General features: G+C 39.1%; 1 pseudogene; it reads right to left on the bottom strand.

Moving 5' to 3' along the window:
- Positions 1 to 7,639: 7,639 nt before the first annotated feature.
- On the bottom strand, positions 7,640 to 8,345 carry LOC144322801 (heterogeneous nuclear ribonucleoprotein A/B pseudogene; annotated as a pseudogene).
- Between the last annotated feature and the right edge of the window lie 4,889 nt (positions 8,346 to 13,234).

The raw sequence follows: 13,234 nt of genomic DNA, 5'->3' as shown, positions 1-13,234 counted from the left end.
CGTCTTCCTACCTTGATGGAAGCGCGAACTCTTCTCACTGTTGCATTCCAGCTGGTCTCTCTTTAAATCTCAGGCCGAATTGATAGATTTTCAGGATAATTTGAAGGTTTTCTAGGTAATTTGGTGGAGACAGGTGATTTGGGGACCCTGCTCTTCCGCCATCTTGCTCCCCCAAGACATGTTTGTTCTAACTTAAAAAAAAAAAAAGAAGAAGAAGCACAAATAGGGCGCCTGAGTGGCCCAGCGGTTTAGCACCGCTTTTAGCCCAGGACCTGATCCTGGAGACCCGGGATCGAATCCCACATCGGGCTCCCTGCATGGAGCCTGCTTCTGCCTCTGTCTCTGCCTCTCTCTCTCTCTCTCTGTGTGTGTGTGTGTGTGTGTGTGTGTGTGTGTCTCATAAATAAATCTTAAACAAAGAAATGTTTTTGTCTTCCTCTCTCACCACCTGTCCAATCCATAACTTATCTTGACTCAAATCTTGCACAACTCAAAGCAGATAAATGGTGACAGTGACATGACCAGACTTTCTTGCTTCCATTTGGAAATATCAAAATATTTTATTGCAGGTCTTTGTACAAGGGAAATCCTTGGTATGCCTGAAGATCACCACGAGCAAAGTGTTGTGAATTCATAGAGAAGATATTAAGTCAGCTTTTATGCTCAGGGCTGGGAGGCAAGATGGAGATTTGAGTGGCCTCCTGATGGAGATGGCACTTTGAGCTTAAAAAACAGACCCCACAAAAAGAAGTGGAGAAAGAAGCAACTACTTTCATATCATGGGAACAGCCCCCTAGAGGCAAACAGTAGGTCAGTGGGAGGATCAGCTGGCCTGCTGGGGCCAGCCCAAGGTAAGAGGCAGGGAGGATATAGTACAGGAAAGAACTTGACCTCTAAGCAAATTCTATGCTTTGAAAGTTACTGTTCCTTGTTTTATTTAGATTATCCTTAATAGCCAGTAAATGTTTTTCTTCTTGGTTGCTTTTTACTAACAAAACATTGTGAAATATTTTGCCCTTGATCTTATCAACTACTAATAAATCACTTATTTCATTAAATGCAGCAATGTCTAAATTAATTATACAATACCAGTGGGCTGAAAGACAATGCATGTTGAGGGATGATCAGTTTGCCTTTTTTTTTTTTTTTAAACCTGACTGCATAAGACCTTGTGGGGATCACTTGCTCTTTTGGAGCTAATAGATTTAAAATTGTTTGTGGTTATTCCACTGACTCTCAGAGTTTGGGCATCAGCCTTGTACATAACATAAAGAGAGATTTTAGAAGAGATTAGATATAGTTCCCTGTTTTATAATACTTTAAAACTGTTTAGTTGAACCCATTTATCAAAAACCCCCAAGAAGGACTTGCTGACATTGAGAAATGCTTTTCCATCATTTGTTTTAACTGTCATAATTCATGACATTCTCTGTGAATCCAGTTCTTAAAAATATTTTTTACTCTAAGAAATGCTGCTGTACCTTTTCAGTATTTCTCTTCCTTAGTTAATTTAGAGCCATGGAGTTCTGGGGTTTGTAACATCACACATTTGTACTTAGCCTTAAAGGGAGAGAATGAAAAATAGATGATCAAAGAGACTCATTTCCTTTCTGTAGAACAAATACAAGTTATGTAACTAATTGAAATGGTTCGCAGATACTGCATTTCACTAAAAGCAAACTTGGATATGGTTTATAGAGTTAGGGTGTGCATTTAATCTTCAGCGTCAAATGTAATGTTTTCCCTTTTGAGTCTCTGAGGTTGCCCTCTGTTCTCTAAGCACTTGTAGCTTGGATTTTTAAGAAATATTCTCACAATCCAGTATCTTTTGCTGAAGAAATTTGAAATCAGACAAGCGACTACAAATTCGAGTAGCCAGCTCTCAGTTTACTCTCTTATGATGAATATTCCAGACCATGCAATAATCTATTTCACACTGCTTTGTGCTGTAGTATTTCATGTTTTAATTGTCAAGTTAATGATGGTAATTTCATTTCAAGGGGTAGGTGCTCCTTGATGCTCATTTTCTTCCTATTCATTGTCCTGGTTTTAATGGAACCGTTGAATGTTTATTAAATGTCTGATAAAGTGCATTGGAGTGAATGTGAGCTTATGTTCCTTTCACAAGCTCATCATCTGTATATAACATTTTTGGTTTTTATAGTTTGGCTTTCACTTTATAATGAGCATCCATTTATATAATATGTGATATGTACATCAGATATATATATCCATTTATATAATATGTATATTATAATATGTATATAATATGTATATATATCTGATACATATATGTATATATCTTATATATAATACAGTCTGAGATTTCTTAGCTTTCTCCATACCCCTTTTGTAGTCAACTTCTTCTCATGATTAGCTAGATTACTTTATGTTACAGTAAAGAGAAGAATAAAAATGACTACAGATTAGAAAAGCCATGAAACTATAAATTATGCCCAAAGCATATAATTTACTATTTCCTTAGGTTCCCTTATTTGTGGAACAAACTATGGCCTAGAAAAGGTACTTAAAAATGATGAAGAGCACAGAAAACTATTTGGAAAACTATACACCAAACTCTCATTATACTTGACCCTTGAATAGCCTCTGGGGGTCAGGGGTTCCAACCCCTATGCATTAAAAAAATGCATGTATAACTTTTGACTTCCCCAAACCTAAACTATTAATAGCCTGCTGTTGACTGGAAGCCTTCCTGATAAGATAAATACATATTCTGTATGTTGCATGTATTATATACTGTATTCTTACAATAAAGTACGATAGTGAAAGAATGTTTTTTATTTATTTTTTGTTTCTTTTGAAGATTGTATTTATTTATCCATGAGAGACAGAGAGAAAGAGAGAGAGAGAGGGAGGGAGAGAGAGAGAAAGAAACATAGGCAGAGGGAGAAGCAAGCTCCCTGAGGGGAGTCCGATGTGGGATTCCATCCCAGGATTCTGGGATCATGCCTTGAGCCGAAGGCAGACACTCAACTACTGAGCCACCCAGGCTTCCCTTGAAAAGAAACTGTTAAGAAAATCATAAAGAAGAGAAAATACCTTTGCATGTACTGTATTTGTCAAAAAAATTTCACATGTGAGTGGACTTGTGCAGTTCAAACCTGTGTTGTTCAAGGGTCAACTATATGTTGGTTATATCTGAGAAGTAGAAGTGAAGACAGAGGATAGGAAAATTCTTTATTTCTTTTATTTCCAAGTTCATAAGCCAATTTTGGGATGTAAAAACGCATAATAATGTCATGGGTTAATAGTTCCAGAGGTAAAAATTCTAAGAATTTTGTATAGATCAGCATTCACATATTAGTTCACAGTAGTCAGAATGCTTGCTGACTGAATTTTCGGAATAAAAGAAAATTTTATAAATAATAATTATAATTCTATAACATTATTGAAAATTTATTATTGCTATACACTTGCAGGTGCTGTGCATTTATCCCACTTAATCCTCAAAGCAGCCCTACGAAAGAAAGAGGATTATATTCTCTTTCAGAAATGAAAAGATTGCTGCAGAGGGAAGTTTATAATCTCAGTCTGAGTACCTGACAAGTCCTGGTTCAAACTTTGAGCTCCTTGGGTAGATTCCAGAATGTACAGTCCTGAGTATTACTCAATTCTGTGGTTGTGCTTGGATGGCCAGAAATCTCTTGTCTTCAGTCCTGAGGTTGAAAATTTCTGTAAAATGACTTGATTTTCATCCCTTGATTTTTTGTGTATAACTCAATTTTGCCTCCATGGAAGCATTTTCAGTGTGTAAAGTTCATGTCCAGGTATTTGTTCTTATTCCAGAAGACCACACATATAGGAAATTAGGTTGAATTTGTAATTATACCAACATCTTGGAAATTTGTTAATAAAATAAATATTTATCCTAATATTTTCCCCTAAGAGTATAGTTCATAAAAAACAATATTTGAGAACAGTTTTATTTAGATGGGTCCTGGCCAATGTGCTTTTAATTCAATGCAGTGTGCCCTGCAATCCTAAAAGGATTTCAAATGACCAGTAACAATTTACATTTGGTAATCTGCTACAGTGTGAAGATAGTGGAATACATTTTTGCCTGGGAAGCATTTGGGAAAATCAGTCAACTCCATGCAACTCAGGAAATACTACTTTTTAATTTAAGACACTTGCTAGAATGTGGAAATCCCTACAAAAAGAACAGAAGGAATGAGAGGGAACTTGAAAAATTAATAGAATTACAATTTTGAGGCTTCATTAAACTCTCACTAAAATATACTTTTTGGCATTTTTCTGGGTTAGGCTCTAACAGTACCTTTATTGATTTTAAGTTTGTAGCATAATACTTAGAAATTATGACTGGAGGCAAAATACTCATTGGATAAATTTACCTTTAAGAATGGCTAACCATATAAATTTAAATGTTTGTAAACTAAATTGAAATGGAAATGGGTGGGTAAAATGGGAATCAGATGAGATGCATGCATGAACTACAGTACTACAGTGTGGATTGCTTACTTAGACTAGTAAGTGTGGGGTCTTACACAGCTTATGTAGTTACATGCAGTAACAACTGGAATAATAAACCTATTGAGTCTGTGGGTCCTTGGAAAAGCAAAAGGAAATAAAGTAATTACTGTGACTTATACATGAAGCAGTTAACAGAAGGCTCATGATGATGTCTTTCTCTGATAGTACTTCACATTTGGGGAAAAACTGTCAATTATAGCAGTCGCTACAAGTGGCCATTATCGTAGTATGTTTTCAGTGATATGTTTCATCCAGCAGTGTGGGAATATCAAAGGCTCATATTAAAGGGAAACATCTTAAGCATCACATTAGCTACTTAATTAATGCAACAGCTTTGAGTGATGATTAAATAGATGCCTGAATCAAGAATGTGTATTGTTAATAATTAAAGTAGCCATATTCTCCATCCTGACCATTCATGATTTAAAAGTCAGTTTATGGTTCTCCAGAGCAGTTGCTGAGGCAATGAATCTAGTCTGTGTCTTTTTGTTTTCACTGGGCATTTGCTTTTTAAATATCATAGCATTTGCAGCAGGGAGTGCTTCCTGTTGTAATATATGGAGAAAGTAATAGATGATTGCAGGATTAATGGCTAGAAATAATTAAAATGACACTACTAAGCTCTGTCCTTTCATGGAGAGAAGTCCAATTAAGCCATATCTCCTTTCCATTATCACCCTACTGCCAATTAAAATCTGATCTATTTTGTCAGTTTTATACAGACGAAGCTTTTAGTCTTTCATACACTCAAGAATTTACATTCTGGCAGGATTATAAAGGGCTCTGTCATTTAAATTTTATATGTCTATAAAAGACTCCACTCAGACCTTCCTTTTCCCACTTCCCAAACTTCTCTCATTGTCACCAATATCAAAAAATGTCTTTTATTGTCACAGCAATGTGATGCTTGTTAATGTTTAACATTTACATTTTCTCAGAATGCAATTATGTAAGGAAGATAAATTAAGAGTAGTTAAACAAAAAGTACATCGTATACTAATAAGAACACTAATTTATATATTCTTTTTAGGCATCACAGTTTTGTGTGAGTCAAGTGTGAGGCAGAGCTGCCTTTAGTCTGTATTCTTCAAGGCAGCAGTGAATGAGAAGGACATACTTATTCTTAGGGGCTGGTGTATTTGTTTGTTATCTACAATAATGGTAGGATAGTTTTTAGGGGACTATGGATAGTAGAAAAGAACATGAAGGGAGAGAGCTCTTTTAGAATTGTAGATAGGCTTAATCTACCTGCAGAAAATTCGTGGCAGAGAAACACCCCAGCACGTTGGAATGAGGTATGTTCTGGAACTGAGCAGTTCTGAATTTGAATCTCCAGCTCTTATCTTACTAAATTAGGAGGCATTTGTCAGGTTATATATTTTCTCCAAGGATCAGTTTCCTCATTTTTGGTATGAAGGTGATAATATGCCATCAGAGGCTTTTGTGAAAAGAATAGACAATGCTTGGAAAGCACCAAGCACAGCAAGGAACAGATATCAGATATCTGGTAACTGGTAATTGTGGGGTTACGGTTGGCATTACGTAGTTCTATGTCTCTTTTTGCTTCTTGCCCTTATTCCTAGAAGAAGCAGAGTATGGGCTCTCAGAGAAACATTTCTACTGATAATTCATATCAAAATTTTAAGCTAATTACTAAGAAATCAATTGGAAGAATACTATACTTGATCTCAGCCTAAAAGTTGAGAAGTGATCAGCTGCTTGGAAGAATAAAGCATTATGCAACCAAAGATAAACAGATATTCATATCTCTGTTCTCCTTGTCCACTGATCTCTTTTTCTCCCCAATTTATTGATGTAGATAATAAAAAATTCACCGGAAGACAAAAGAAAATACAGTGCATCTTTTCATTCAACTCTAAAGAGAATTGTGGCAGACATGAAATCTACAAATATATTGCCTTTAATATTTGAAAATGAACTATTTTAATCCTTGTGTTGATAATACAGATACAAATGTTTGAAATTATTCATAGGTTGGTGGTCTCTTTGTTGTTTGTTTTACTGTTGTTTTGCAAATGAAACCTTTTGTACTTGACCATTGATTGCAGAATGTTCCTGCATTTTTGGCATACCAGAGAATATTGGATACTAGTAGGCCCTATGGCAAATATTGTAAATGATCCTGTGGCTACAGAATAGTCATTCATTTATTCCACTTAGCACACAAATAAGTCTCTTATTTAAAGAGAAACCCTCTTGAATCCACTTTTTTTTTTCTAGTCATGCTGTTCTTGTCTCTATGGCTCTTTGTAGAAAACTTTCTTTGAAAAGTTGGTCAACACTCAGTGACTCTACTTCCTTTGTTCTTTCCAAAATTCTGTATAATTGTGTTTTGATCCTATGTTTCCATCAAAATATCCCTTATAAGTATCAGCAATGACCTCCATGTTGCCATATTAAGTGATTAATCCTTAGTGTTACCTTACTTGACTTGTCAGCTTCATTGGGCAAAGTGATCGCCCTCTCCTACTTAGAACACATTCTTCATTATCTTTCAGAATATCGCTTTCTGTTTATATTTATTTTTTCACTCCTGTCTTTTCAGTTTTTTTTGGGGGGGGGGGTTAAATTTTTATTTCAAGAGCTTGGATAGCTTCAATATCCAGATCGTGGCAAAATCAGGACACGTAAAATACCTTACAATATATTAGATCCCCAAAAGGTACCAAAAAGTACAGTAAAATTAACACTTCCATTAACAGGAAATGTATGACACAAATAATATAAAACTAAAAGGTGAAAAAAAGGTGACACTGGTTTTCTAGAATACAGTTTACTCTTTACAACCAGGGTCCACAGGTGCAGGCTGCAGCGCGGCAGCAGGAAGCAGACCCTCCAATCTGGCTCTGGGAACCCGGGAATAAAATGAGCCCATGATGCCGCTCTGGCCTCAGAGACCCCACACGCTGCCTACAAACTAGAGCTCTGGAAATAGCAGGAGGTTGATTTCCAGGGGGGAGATTTAAATAAGATGCCCATGGGATAGATGCACATGGGCCAGGCCACAGGAAGTACGCCAAGTCGGATTTGGTACCGAACTGTGTTCGCTCGATACCCAACCAAAGCGTCCCGACGGCCGTCGGGCGTCCTGCTGCACGAAGAAGCCTCAGTATGGCTTGTAGGCGTCGCGGTGGCCGCGGGGCTGCTCTCCCGCCGTGCGGACTACCCCGACTGCGCTTGTAGCCGGGCCGCGGCCCCGCGGGTGGCCGTCGCCCTGGTTCCTGGTGCCTGGACTCTGGCCTCCGCCGCGCCCCAGCGCCGCCGCCGGGTCCTGGGCTGCGGTTCCCACGGCCCCCAGAGCCGCCCGAGGCTGCGCACAGCCCTCCGCGTGGGCCCCCTGGATTGCACACTTGCTTCCGCTGATGGTACGGGACCTTTTCTCCAGAACCTTCTTCACAGGTCCTTCTTCTTTAAAGGCGACGGAGACAAAACCTCGTCTTTTATTCGACTTTGGATCCTTTGGAAGCTCAATGGCCTCGATCTCCCCAAACTCGCCGAAGTATTCTCTGACCTTCTCCTCAGTGGCTCCGGGATTCAGACCCCCTACAAACGATTTTCTTTACCGGGTCCTTTTCCATGGCCATGGCCTTCTTGGGGTCAGCGACGCGGCCAGGCAGCCTGTGTTCCTTCTGCTCTAGGACCTTCTCCACACTGGCCGCATCTTTGAAGACGATAAACCCAACCCCTCTTGGCCGGCCAGTGTGTGGGTCCGATTTTATGGGACAGTCAACGACCTCCCCAAATTTGGTAAAATGATCCTTTAGGTCCTCTTGGCTGGTATCCCAGCGCACGCCTCCAAGAACATTCTTCCCGCGCCCTCCGCGCCCCCCGCGCCCCCGCCGCCCCCGCGCCCCCCGCCACCCCCGCGCCCCCCGCGCCCCTCGCGCCCCCCGCGCCCCCCGCGCCCCCCGCGCCCCCCGCCGCCCCCGCCGCCCCCGCGCCCCCCGCCGCCCCCGCCGCCCCCGCGCCCCCCGCTGCAGCCGCCCCGCGCCGCACAGACCCACCGACCGACAAGCCCACTCGGGCCCCGGCGGTGCCGCCGCCTCTTTTCAGTTTCTTTTGCTAGTTTTTCTCCATCTTCCCAAATGAGAACTTGGTCCTGGGGCTTCATCTGTTTTGCTTCTTCTCGCGCCCTAGGCGTCTTATTGAGGGTGTCAGTGACTCACCCATGAATACCTACATTCTGAATCTTTCCTGCCTTCTCCCAAACGGCAGATTGGTTATACACCTGCTTAAACGACGTCATCACTTGAATGATTCTAGTGTATGCTGCTTTACTTTCTGTGTCTTTCCCATGCTTCTTTCTTCTTTTGCACTGTTCCTGATGTTAGTAGCACTCATCTAGTTACTTAGATTAAAAAAATAAAAAAAAACTTGGAGGCATTCTTGATTTTTGTCTTTTACATCCCATCTGTTATAGATTCTGTCGGTCCTACCTTCAAAATATACCCGAAATTTGACACTCCTTGTTATTTGGAGTCAAGTCTAAGCCACCATCACCCCTCATCCTGTGGATTACAACAGCCTAGCAGGTGTCCTTGCTTTGACAGCTGCCCCTGCCCCCCTACTCTTAGCACACAAATTTGGGTAGGTAGCCTGCATATGCTTTCCTCAAAGCTTCCTTTGGCTTTCCATCTCATGTAGTGAAGTAACTAAAGGCCTTGCAATGCTTGCTTCCGAGGCCCCATTTGCTCACTAACCTCACCTCTCCTCTTTTCCTTACTCTACTTCAGCCTTACTAGCTTTCTTGCTGTCCCTTCAGTAGGGCAAGCTGTGGGGTGCCTGGGTGGCTCAGTGGGTTAAGTGTCTGATTCTTAATTTCAGCTCAAGTCATGACCTCAGAGTCCCATTGTTGGGCTCTGTAGGGGGTCTGCTTGTCCCTCTCTCTCTCTCTGCTCCTCCCCACATCCACATGCTTTCTCTCTCAAATCAATCAATCAATTATTTAAGTAGGACAAGCAGCTAAACTCGACCATCTGAGGGCCTTGCCATAAGATCTTTTCACTGTGTGTGGCTCCCTTTCTTTCACTTTGCTCATGCCCTCATTTATTTCAAGTCTGTGTTCAAATGCCATCTTCTCTATGAACTACGTTCCCTGACATCCCATCAGAAAATATCACATCTTGGGATCCCTGGGTGGCGCAGCAGTTTGGCGCCTGCCTTTGGCCCAGGGCGTGATCCTGGAGACCTGGGATCGAATCCCACATCGGGCTCCCGGTGCATGGAGCCTGCCTCTCCCTCTGCCTATGTCTCTGCCTCTCTCTTTTTCTCTCTTTGTGACTATCATAAATAAATTTTAAAAAAAATTAAAAAAAAGAAAATATCGCATCTTGATTTGACACATCCTATTCCCCTTATTCTAATTTCTTTTTTCTCCAAGGCACTTATTCTTACTTGATATATTATATGTATTACCATTAATAGATGTTAATTATTATTAAATTTTCTGCCTATTCCATTATGACATAAATTCTTGGGGAGCTTGGGCTTTATCTGTATTACTGAATCTCAATGCCTAGAACAGAGCGCTGTAGGCACTCAACAATTCTTGAGAGAATAAATGAAATGTAGATTACTATTTTCATTTGTAAGAAAGGACCTGATCCAAATTTAGGGAATCTGGAGAGATTTTTTAAAAGAAAAAGTGACTTTAGCCTAGACCTAAAAGATGTGTGGGAGTTAACCAGATGACGAAGAAGAAAAAGAGTGCTCCAGATGGAGGAAATGAATGTGCTAGAAAGAATGGTGTGCTTGAGGAATTAAGGCAGTTTATTCTAACTGGGGATGCATTTGTATTTGGGGCAGGGAGTGGGAGAGTGGCAGTTGGATATGTTTGAAGATATAACTACAGAGCAGCTCACCGGGAAGGCTTTATGTCCATGCTAATATCTTGGGAGTTTTATCTGAAGGAAATGGCTGCCTCTAGAGTTTTAAGGAGAGAAGTGACATGCATTTTGGAAAGATGACACCAGCTGCCATGTATAAAATTGATATGGGAGAGAGAAATGGGAGAGGGAAGAGAGATAGAAGGCCAGTCTGGAAATCTAGGTGAGAAATCATGGCTTCTGACCTGGGAAGTGGTGTTGGGGTTAAAGAGCAGGGGTGGAGTCTGAGAACTTACAGGGACTGGATGTGAGTATGAAGAAGATGGAGAAATCTAGAATGTTTTATAATATCTAAACGTGTATTTATACTTAGATAGTATGATAGAATCTCCAACCTTTCTTTGCATTTCTGAATTTCTAGTAAATTCCTGAGATAACTGTAAAATATATTTTTGCAGTGTCCTCTGCATATTTTCTTTGTAAAAGAGTTATAAATTGTGGAGAAATATTTGCTTATAGAGACCAGATTGAATTATGATTTGTTTGGAATAAAACCCACCCTAGTTTACTGAGCATTTAATTTGTGCAAAGTGTTGTGGCTATTGGACTGCAAAAAAGTATAAGAAATAATAATTTTTCTTAATGCATTTAAATGACAAAAATAGTTGTCTGATCCTTCATATCTTAAATATTTCAGTATTGCAGAGTATGAAGTGGACCTAGAAAGTCTAGTCATCTTCCTGGCTCAGCAGTATTTCTGCAATTTGAAAAAAACCACAAGAATGTAAATTCATAATGGCAGGTACCACTTATTAGCCCTGTGTCTCAAGCATTGTGTAAAGTATCTCACATGCATGTTATTTCATTTAGTCTTTATTACAGTCCAATGAGGGCAGGTACTATTATTATTCCTATTTTGTATGAGAGAAAAAAACCCAAGACTCTGAGAGGGTAAGTAACTTACCTTATATCACACAGTAAGTAAATGTACAGCCAAGCTAGAATTTCCAGTGTCATGTGACTCCAGATCCTGCTCTTTCCTTAAACCTGTGCCTGTCATAATTTCCTGGCTTATTAAAAGAAGCATGGAAACAATGTGGATTTATCAACAGCTCTTAAGAAAAGTCTAGAACTTTGTACTTACCCCTCAGTTCTTGTAATTAGTGCCCTCTTAATGTTACTAATTAGAACTCATCTCACAATAATATTCAATAATGTATTTCATTGAGTTTCGTGTCCGTCACAGATTTATGTGCTCCTTTCAAGTTCCTCAATTGCTGCTGCATAGCTAAGCAATACTCATTTTATTTCTCAAATCTGACAAATGTGTAATGTGAAAATCAGCAATAGTGTGGAGACCCTTAACTTGCTAATGTTCTCTTTGTTAATTTTTTAATGTTTCCAATGCTTACATTTCCATTGCATTTAGTATGCATCATAGAAGTGTCTCTTTGCAAGTTCATTACATATACTCTTTGATTGCAGTTAGAGCCTTTGGAATTGCTGTTAGGCATAGTGGAAATAATTAGCAGTTTAGTTCTATGCTGATTTTAGAACAAATAACTGCAGTCAGTTTCTCAAATAACTTAATTACTGTTAATCAGTATAGTAGTATGATCCTCTATAGCATTGTCATTGGAGGGTAACAACTGTCCACTCTGCACATATTTCCTTTCCTCTGGCAAAGAATAAATTAATATCTTTTAAAGCTCAAAGCAGATAAAGATAAGCTTTTGATGTGTCTGTATTTTTAAAAAGAAGTATTTAGAAATTTTACAGAAAACATTAAAGGAAATTGCTGAAATCTTTTTGTGACCATCCAGAGTTACTGGATAATAGAGAACTTAAGTGACAAATAGCCTATGTAATAAAATTAACTTGAGGCCTTTAAATTCATTCATTCCTTCATTCATTGAAACTATTTCTTTTGAAAAGTGAAGCAGTTAATAAACTTAAGCAAAGGGAACCTGGAAACATCTCTCCCAAACAATCAAGTTAATAAGAAAAAGAAAAGAGCAAAAACCTGTCAATCTTTTTTGTGTTTGGAACAAAAGAAGGTGACCTGTGTAGTGATGCTTAGTTATGGGTGAAGTATGGAGGTTCTCAGTAATGAAGTCATGGGAGGGGCATGGAGATAAGCACTGAGCAGGGCTTTGTGAATTCACATCTCCTATCTCCACTACCTGTACATGGGTTCATGTTTTGGGATACAGATATGTAAGCAGAACTTTCTCTTTACCTGACAGAAATGATGTCTGCTAATAGTGATATATTCTGTGCATATTACTTTTGATACTTTCTAAAAGCTTCATCAGAAGTTAGATATCTATCAGTAGCATTAGTAGCAAATGCTATGTATGCTTTAAAAATGAGTTAATATCATTACTCTATTGGAAAACTTGTCTAATACAAACTATCTTTATACCTTTAAACTTGCCTGGATATTTAGCTCAACAGAGAAATCTAGGCTGAAAAGTATCCTTTAAATTTTTAGTTTTATCCTTTTACTGTTTTTTTTTTTACAACTTTATTAGGTAAAATTGATGTTCAGTGAACTGCACATTTTAAAATTCTATAATTTGATGGTTTGACATATGTATATGACACCATGACAATCAAGATAATGAATGCATCTATAACCTCAAAATTTTCCTTGTGTCCATTTGTAATCTGTTCTTTATTTCATGCCTTTGTTCGGGCATGTCCCTCTCCTGTCAACGTTACTCTGAACATGAATATTTTAACCTGAACAATTCAAATAGGACTGCTATTCCCGTGCTGCTTTTCAGACCTGTTCAATGTCACGCTACTTTCACAGCTGCCTCTCCCTCGGCTCTGCCCATGAACTCACCTGTGTGAGAGCAGTTACCATATTC

This window comes from Canis aureus, chromosome 10, assembly GCF_053574225.1.
Source record: "Canis aureus isolate CA01 chromosome 10, VMU_Caureus_v.1.0, whole genome shotgun sequence".
In the NCBI taxonomy this organism is placed as follows: domain Eukaryota; kingdom Metazoa; phylum Chordata; class Mammalia; order Carnivora; family Canidae; genus Canis; species Canis aureus.
This window is presented reverse-complemented; position numbering and strand designations above follow the sequence as displayed.